The sequence below is a fragment of the Botryllus schlosseri genome, chromosome 7 (assembly GCF_051294905.1).
Source record: "Botryllus schlosseri isolate E-star chromosome 7, Bs_hap1, whole genome shotgun sequence".
Taxonomy (NCBI): domain Eukaryota; kingdom Metazoa; phylum Chordata; class Ascidiacea; order Stolidobranchia; family Styelidae; genus Botryllus; species Botryllus schlosseri.
Window position 1 is genome coordinate 584,792 of NC_137242.1, and position 9,667 is coordinate 594,458.

At 40.1% G+C, this 9,667-nt stretch overlaps 1 long non-coding RNA gene across 1 annotated transcript in view; it reads right to left on the reverse strand.

The window, feature by feature from the left end:
- The window catches only part of LOC145443113 (uncharacterized), a 197,055-nt gene that overhangs the window by 55,057 nt on the left and 132,331 nt on the right, over positions 1-9,667 (reverse strand). The gene's annotated exons all lie outside the window — the stretch shown is intronic.

Consider the following 9,667-nt stretch of genomic DNA (forward strand, 5'->3'; position numbering starts at 1 on the left):
CTTTCCAAAGTGTCAAGTCCCAGGATTTTATCTACGATTTTGTTGTCAAAATGCCGGAAAGTGCAGTTTTGATTGTGAAAATTCAGCGTGTCCTCGATTCCGAAACCGAAAACTTTGTCTTGCGGTTGTCCGGGCGCTCGCGCGTTAGTCAAAAACGGATTTTCGACCTCAATTTTGTGATCGAATCCGTCAAAAGACGACGACGCGTTTCTGATCAGAAAAACTCGAACGTCCAGCGTGAATTTGGTGTACAACGTGTGGTTTTGTACGCTTTTCACCGAATATTTGATCGTGGACAAGCCGCTTTCGTCGGTTGACTTTTTAAAGCGATATCTTCTCCTTTTCGCCTTGTTTAAGGAGTTGAAAAAACTGCCAAGACCAGTCGCGGGGTTGAAGGACAGAGGATGGTCGTGAGGTATCATTTTATATCTCCCAATTTTTTCATCGACCGGCACCGAGTCTATGCCATTCAAATGTAATCTCGTTTCGACATCAGTGTCTTCACCGCCCCATCCGTAGAATCGATTGCTGTGTCCGTTGATTATAATATATTGGCCGGTTTTGATGGCACCGACACCTCCGAATTGAGTACCGTAGTCGACCGTGTAATTAAACTTATCAATAGCGGGCGACAAATGTGTAGGAAGATCTCGGCAATGATGGAGATTTCGGTCATCCTCAACCAACATGTCCACATCATTGAAAACCAAGCAATCAAAATCGTATTTTCCTGATTTTAAAATCTCCAAAACTCCAGCATTCATGACTCTAGCTTTGTTAAAAGCGCCGTCATCGTACTGTTCCGGAACGAACACGCAATACCGGAGTTTTTGTCTCTGTAGAACCGGATGTAAATGCATCATCAAGGCTAGTAAATGCTGGTCTCGGTTCTTGAACGGAACTATAATCGCCACACTCTGATTAGCGACACAGTTGGGGGGTTCGTAGCAACCGTGCTTTACGTATTCTCCCGCTGACTGAATCGCTTCCCATTCTAACGGTACGGAGCTAGAGTTCACATCCAGTCTCCCCAGTAAACTGTTAGGCTCGCAAATGCTTTTATCGTGAGTTGGCAGTCTAGGCGTAGAGGTTGAGTTGAAATCTGTCGTTGAAATGAGTCCTGCAGAATATACTCCATTGCAACACTTCGAAACCAGAACCATTACAAATCCAATCACCAAGATGTCGATTACAATAAATGCAAACAGCAATGTTCTCATCCGGGCCATGTTGCTACAATTTGACTATTTTGATTGAAATATTCAATCTATACATACGCGATACGACAAATGTTGCGGCCGACTATCCAATTTATAGCAAGCGAAGCCGATCAAATTATGAAATCACGGCAGAGACAAATCGAAGGTTGTTCCGGTCGAATTTCGAGCTCTGCATCAATCCGAACCTCCCTCTTCTGATCCTGGCGGATTTTTCCCTAATCAAGCTTATTTTGATACTAAATGTTTCGCCTGGACCTATCTATTATAATATAATGTGACGAACAGATCCATTCCAAGTCACAGTGAATATGTCTAATGACAAATATCTGATGGCAGCAGTCTAAATGATGTCGCTCTACTGGTTTGAAATGCCTGCGGACATATGCGAAATATATGCGACATCATTTAATCGAATGAGCAACTGGTCGAGACCTACCCACAGCATACACGCGTTCGAAGATATTTTCCTTGACATTTCCAAAACCGCAAGAAAGCCGCGGCTATGAAAAGATGGGGTGACGTTCTATCTTTACCTATGGGTAGATCTGGGATAGCATACACACAGCCTGCAGAGGAACGTAAAATATTGTAGGCAAAGTCTAAACTTGATTCCATCTCGACCTGAATCAACACTAGTATTGATAGTCATAGGCGCCGACTTACGCGGTTACGAGGTGGCGCAGCCACCTCGTGACCATATTTACGAGGTGGCGGCCACCTCGTACAAAATGCCCAAACGTCCAAGTGATTTGTGACCAATAATTAATAATCAGGCGAATCGACGCGCCCTCGTTAGAGACGTCGTCGAGTTCGATACGCGCGTGTGCCAGGCGCGAAGCTAGGGGGCTTTCGGGGACCGAAATCTTTTGAAACGCGAAACCACGTCATTTTGAAACGACCGTCCTAACTCTAATATTCAGTTACAATTCAATAATTGTATTATCATTGTTCCGCGGGGCCGATTTACGAGAACCATGTTGTCAATTAGTGAGAAGATTCTGTGATGATCTCCCGCTGAGATGGTCGCGAAATTAGGTCATTCATTCCCTTGCGCGTGGCAATCGTCGATAGCCCGATTAGTCGCGTCTCGAACAAGCCTGCATCTGCAATAGTCCCAGTTCACACTATACCATCGCTTGCCGGCGCAATCGCATCTGTATTGGCGGTTTCGGCCTGGCGTACACGATATCATCGCTGGCATATACATGAGCATGAGCAATGAGCATCTACGATAGGCCTGGTGCGAATGATACCATTGCTGGCTTACCTATCGCGTCTTGGGCCTAGCATGCTTTGGCTTCTATCTCTCGCTGGTTAAGAGACAATGCGGTCGAGTTTACGCTAATTGGTTATTGCTTTATGTTTCATTGATTGAAAAGCGACATCGCAAAACTGAATAACATCGAATCGCTGCGTAATTGATTCCCGCTAATACTTGAACGTAACGATCAGAAGAAGTGTATCAAGGCTTGAGTTCTAAAAGACTACACAGGTCTGAACCACCTGAAATCAGTGCCGTCAAGTTCGGACATTTTGATTTGCCAAATCTGTCATTGAGGCTGCGTAATACGCGCGTGTATTTAATTGTTCACCAGAGATCACGGACTCTCTAATTGACAGCACTTCCGGACTCTTTGGCAAGCTTATCATACGCGTAAAATCGTCAACATGAACACCATCCTAGATCTCCTCTCCCGACCATCCGCCCAAATAGACGATCTGCTTTTCTAAAATCTAAATGATGTGCGCCCACATTCGTTTACAAAACCATTCTTAGGCTAGCTAGCTTCGTGCGATAGTCTTCGTAACCGGAGCGCGAAATTGGAGGGTGTGTTGGTGTGTGCCTCCAAATTGGAATTCATTTCTGTCCATATTCGTTTCTCTTAAGAAGGCTTTGCCAGTGAGATTAATCGGGAAATGCAGCAATACAGCTTAAACACCGATATAATGAGAAAACAATTGACGCGACGAAAACTACTCAATACTATGCCAAACTCAAAACCCATTCGTAGCGATACTGATTAGAATACACGCTTTCTCGTTTGCAACCATCCATATGTTTTGTTTTCTACTTGATACATTCGTACTCCGAAATTGTCGCACGAAGTCATTTTTCAGTGTTCCTTTCGTTATTCGAATTGACCGATGTAGCCTACTCCCAAAATGCTTCGCGAACATAAATCGGAAATGTACCAATGCCACCAAAATCGCTGTTTTAATCTGCAACAATTGCCGCAATGCGAGCTAATCAACGCGAAGCCAGAAATCGCAAGAGACAACTATATTGATTGGCTGCGCGATTTCGCGTTTGTAATCATCATTATTGTCTGCTTGAAACCTCATGTTCGAGAGTTGTCATGTGTTAATTGCGAACTTGCCAGGCGTAGCGTATTTAGTTACTCACACCACAGCGCATATATGCGCGTGAATAACATTGATACAACTCCAAATTCTCAGTGACGTAAATTCTGATATTTGTTCGGTGCATTCCGTCGGACAGACTAGTAGCGCAGTTATATTTTCGTACGATCGTACTCGTACCGTTTTAAGATTCCATTTAATAACTCGACTGCATGGTTTGATATTAATGATCACAGGGCCGGTATTAAAACGCCACACGAATAGCTTTACGCTGCACGTAAACCAGCGGCATGTAATAAAGTGCGTTTTAGTGCGACGATGACGTCATCGATGTGGGGCAATTATGACGTCACAAGACTTTGCCACCCCGTAAAAAAATAAAAGTCGGCGCCTATGTTGATAGTACTGTACAGACCAGTGTTAATACGCTGCTTGATTATGGGCAATTGGGCAGAGAAGTACACATTGTAGAGCCAGACTTTGGACAACTAGATAATTCTATTCGTCTAATTAGCTGGTAATATAGGCCTAATTCTAATCAAATATGTGAAATGTTTCCATACTCTAGTTTTAATTCTAATCTAATTTCTTGTTTTCCTGTAAATGCAACTGGAGAACTGTATGGTGCGAAACGAGCCAATATGTTTGCAGTAGATACATTTGCTATTCTCATCCTCATGTAAGAATGACCTATGATTTGATATTGACGGGACTTGATTCAATGCCAATGTTTTTGCGAATTCAGTAGTTCTAATTCAAATATAATTTGGAAAAGCCGAAAATTTTCTGATTGTCCAAGTCTGTGTTGTACATACTATGGTACGCTGTGATAACCGGCGGAATACCGTTTACGGCTGCAGTAATTCCACCAATTATTCATGCTGATTACCGGGTGTTTAGACGCGCGTGTGCAGCGTTTTTGCACTTGAGACTTTAATCACCGGGGTTTATCTTTCTACATACAGCATCGGGACTACTTCGGAACATGCGACTTTGCCTGTATATCCGCTGAAAGACACACGGAAATTTCATCGCATACTTTGCAAAAAATAAGTGTCATTCCTACATGAAACTCTGTAGGATTGCAGAGGCTATAGAAAGCTATGAAATGATATGGATTTTATCGCCGTCAATTGGATACTATCCGTTTTATAGCTACTTTTGTCCCGATTGTTGGCACAAATCTTCAACAAGGTATTAGCATTCAAAGATATAGGCCTACTCTTTGAGTGGAAAAGGGTTTTCATATTGAAATAAACTCGAATATGATCGTCTGACGCTCGTCAAGGGTAACCGTCAGCCGTAAATATCCGGGTTTATTTCAATATGAATAATTGAATATCCTATTCAATTGTATATTGAAGTTCTGTACCTCCAAGAAGCTATTCAAATACTGTTGGAGGTAGTTTACATAACTTCAAAATGCATAATATATTCATATTGAAAAAGGCGTTTTACTTTGGGCTGGCACTCGCCAGGAAAAGAATGACATTGTACATCAACAATCGTGTCACCAAATATGAAGTCACCGGCATGATATTCCGGTGTGGTTGAATATGAATATATTCTTCAGTTATCAACATTTCAATTTGCGTTTTGCGGACGTGTCATATATTATCGCATGCTGAAATCGCGTTCGTTTTTCGGTTTTTGCAAGGAGTCATTCTCACAATAGCTCTCGCTGTCGGGGTGCGAGAGGAAATCACGTGAAGAAAAACATCAGTCACCCTTCAGGCACGCCCGGAACACGATATTTGGATGTGGGAGCGTTTGCCACCATAAATTCTATTAATTAAAATACGGTGTAAAGTTCCAATTGCAAATGAGCAGCTGATACTGGTCGCAATCGAACTAAATTTGTTCCGTAGCGTTCGTTGGGAAACCTAACATTTTATTCTTTTAGTACAGTCCAGTTAGTGCAGCACAGTACTTGATTATGTAGAACGTACGCTAGGGTTAGGCATTTATAAATCCGCTTAGATTAGAATTATAGTCAGAGGTGGTCAGTAACGAAGTATACTTCTACTTTTTCGAAGTGCTCAAGAAGTTTTCCTCTACTTCTTGTACTTACTCGAGTAGAACTGATTTTCGCTACTTCTACTTCGTAGTATTTTGTGATCTACTCACTTACTTTTCGCTATTTTCAGTTTGTCAAGTAGAAGTAGTTCAATCTTCCAATCAGGAAGATAGCCAGAGGAATTTCGGGGCTGTTTTCACGGAGTATCAGCATTTAATTTTCATAAAAGTTGAGTAAAGCCCAGAGTTTTCGTCGTGCTTCACGCGCAGTGGATACGGAGTAACCAGTATGATTTCACGAAAGTATCGGTGAATATAATTTAGGTAGCGGGTTGGCGTGGTTCCGTTAACACGACATTGTCGCCCTTCGCCCATATGAAATATTCATCACAGTATATATGGCTCGTCATAACATTTGGAACTGATGTTTCGCAATCTAGCATTTACTTGTCATATCGTAATCTAGCATGTCCAAGGCGTATAATCTGGAAAAGTGGACTCTGACTTTTTTTGGTTTTAGAGTTGTTTTAGCATACCACCTTTGAAACTTTCTGGACTAAAGACATGAAATACATGTTCCGCTTTTAGAAGTAGTATTTATATTTCACACATATCTTTTTATCAACGTTTACTAATCGCGCAAAGTGTTTACACCGTATCCTATACAGCTTCTCCGTATTGCTCTTCGACTAAACTACGGGCCTTATAATATGGGGGATGGTGCCATACCATGCTATTTTCTAAAACGTGCTGTTCGAGAAAACAGAGGATTAGTATCGCATTTCCATATCAATACTATCATTTTCATCTCATGATGCGAACGATTGCTTGTGCTGTCGAAAATTGGATACCTCCGGGTATGCATCAATATGAATCAAGCTCGTCATCTTTTGCATAGCTCAATATGCACCTATTTACAATCCATGTGAACGAATTATGATCGTTTTCACAACTACTTGCTTACTTGAGTAGATTTAAAGTCAGTCAATTCTACTTCTACTTCAAGTAGTTTTAGCTGGTTTATTAAAGAAGTACTTCTACTCGTACTTGAGTAGATTTTTTTCGTCGCTACTTCTACTTCTACTTGAGTAGCTTCCTGATTACTTTGACCACGTCTGATTATACGTATACATTTTTTTCTTCAAATTACAGTAGAATTAGATTTATAGGAATACATTTTTCTAAATTAGACTAGAATTAGAATTATAGCTACGCAGTTTTCTTCCAAATTAGATTAGAATTAGAATGATAGAATTCACGAAAACTGGGAAATTGAAACCAGCTCAGTTCATATCTAATCAGAGTTAATCCCCACATCCACGAGAATGGCAAACGTATATACAACAAAGTTGACTCGTTTCGCACTATACAGTACTCCTGTTACATTTTCAGGAAAACCATAAATTAGATTATACCTAAAATGAGAGCGTTAAGATGTCACAAATTTGAATATTTCGAATATGATTCACCCTACTACTGACGTTCACTAATACTGATGAAAGTCAGTTGCAAAGCTTTTAGGGACTAAATTAACAATATGAAGTTATCGTTTCGCGTTATTTCACAAATTAGATTAGAATGAGAGAGTAAAGACACATTTCACAAATTAGATTAGACTTAGATTACTGGCATTTCGCACTAACTAGTCTAATTATACAACTAGAATTATCTAGTTCTCCAGTCTTTTTCCGACGCATCGTGGGTCCAAAAATGATAACTCATGTATATCGCAAACTGTACTGATGCTTATCATTGCCAACTTCTTCAGGTGTAGGTCTACTACAAATTCAGTAATCAGACGAAGAGCCCCGACAGGATGAAATCGAGACCTCGTTGGAGATGCGCGCTCAGAAACCTTATCATCTCACGATTAGACCAGCAAATATACGTTCTCCGCCACCAACTTGTGCGTTCGAGTCCGACTGAAGTCGACTCCAGGTTTCCTACCTAAGTGTCGGGGGTTTACTATAGGCTCCTCCACACCATCTCATCCGTGCAAGCGGTGTCTTAAAAAGCCTAGAAGTGGGCCGTGGTACAAGTGGGCAGCTACGGAATAATAATGAAGAAAATTGGGCTGGTGTAAATGACCATGGTAGTCGACAAACACCATGAATAGCACAAACAAACCAACATCCTCTAAATTAATTTGTTATTGCGCCATAAGCGTTGCAAGCCACTTTCAGGATAATTCGCGAACCAGATTTTCGTGATAGTCTTTTTGATCGCAACGCGAAATTGGAGAGCTTGTTATTGTTTACGCCTGAGAATGCGCTAATCGTTACTCTAATAGGCCTTTGCAGACGTAAATCGGGATGTGCCTTTATAAACAGCAAACAATTGCCGCGATGCGAGCAAATACTGCATACTGGATTTGATGTCAGAACCAATTGTGTTAGAATAAAATACTTATTACTACTTGCGTGCATTCTTGGACAACTATATATATATAAATACATATAAATCAGACTAGAACTAGAATTATAGCAACAAAGTATTTTTTCAAAATGGAGTAGAATTAAAATTACTGAATTCACAAATTGCATCAAGCTCAGTTCATTTCAATTCGCGCGATACTGTACAGTTTTCCAGTAGCATTTTCCGGAAAACCAGAAATTAAACTCGAATTACAGCATGGATATATTTATCAAATTAGATTTGAACTAGATTACCGGCATTTCGCTCCAATTAGTATAATTAGACAACTAGAATTATGTAGTTGACCAAGTGTGCTTGCATGCGCGGTTTCTCGTTTGTAATCATCTGTTACGTGTATTAGCATAATAGTAATTCTTCCTTGAGCTTCCTTGAGGTATATAAAGATCTTCAATATACAAATGAATTATATATTGATATTGAAATAAACTCGGATATTTTGGCGAACACTCGTCAACAGTATAACCGTCAGTGACTATAGTAGATAATTGATATCAACGATCGTATCACAAAACATGAAGTCATCGGCACGAAATTTCGAATAATCAAGTTGAGAAGATAGCTCAACTCTAACCTATCTCTTTCTGTTGGTACAACCTATATTCCCAGTGTAGCAGTCGTAGATTCTATTCTTTGACTCCCCACCATGCTGTGACGCCACGAAAATTGCCGATATTTTTACCTCTCGTGGTTGATACCGATATTTCTTCCAAAGTGTGATATCAACTCGATATTATCGGCGAACCGATAATAATAATCTGCCAGGCTCTAGATTTAACCAATCGCCTGCATCAGATAGTGCGTTTTTGTGCTACTAGACGTCAAGAATTGGTCAAGTAGAAGTGGAAGAAGTGTAATAACATAACCACAGTACGTAGTGGAAGTAGAAATATTACTTTGGTACTCCGAAAAAGCAGACGTATTCTACGTTACTGAGCATTGGCCACATATTTCAATATACAAATGAATATCATATTCACATTGAAATAACCCCACATATTTTCAGCTGGCACTCGTCAGAGTAATCGTCAGCAACTAGTAGAGAATTGGAAAGAACGTCGTATATCAACACTCACACATATTTGAAATACAGATTTGGATTTTGTGCACGCTGAGCTTTTTGTTACACAATTGCTCTCGATTCGATGCCACGAATGTTAGTTTTGTAGAAGTCATTCGCATTTACCGATGTACACAGCTGAATGACATTTTCATTTCAATCTTGACAGCTGATCGACAATTTCAACTAACCGAACAAAGCAAATCTGGGATTAAATCATGGTAGTGCTTTTCCAGTCCCTTGGTTATTTACATGAAATATATAATGCTCTTTACGATAAGTTACTGACAAGTGTTAGTGGCGAATAGTCAGGTTTATTTCAATATGAACATATTATTCAACTGTATGTTGTATCTACGAAATTTATAACATATCGTCGCAGTGGAATCAAAGTGACTTATGTCCATTTTACACATTTTGAGAAAATTGACTTTAGGTAAAATCTTCATTTTCTTTGATGCATATATTGGTCCTGATTGACTTTGAATTAATGAAACAGACATAACCATGGCCAAGATATGGCCGCAAAAAATTTAAAATGTTTCAAAAACTTGACTTTTTTCAAGTTTTGAAAATG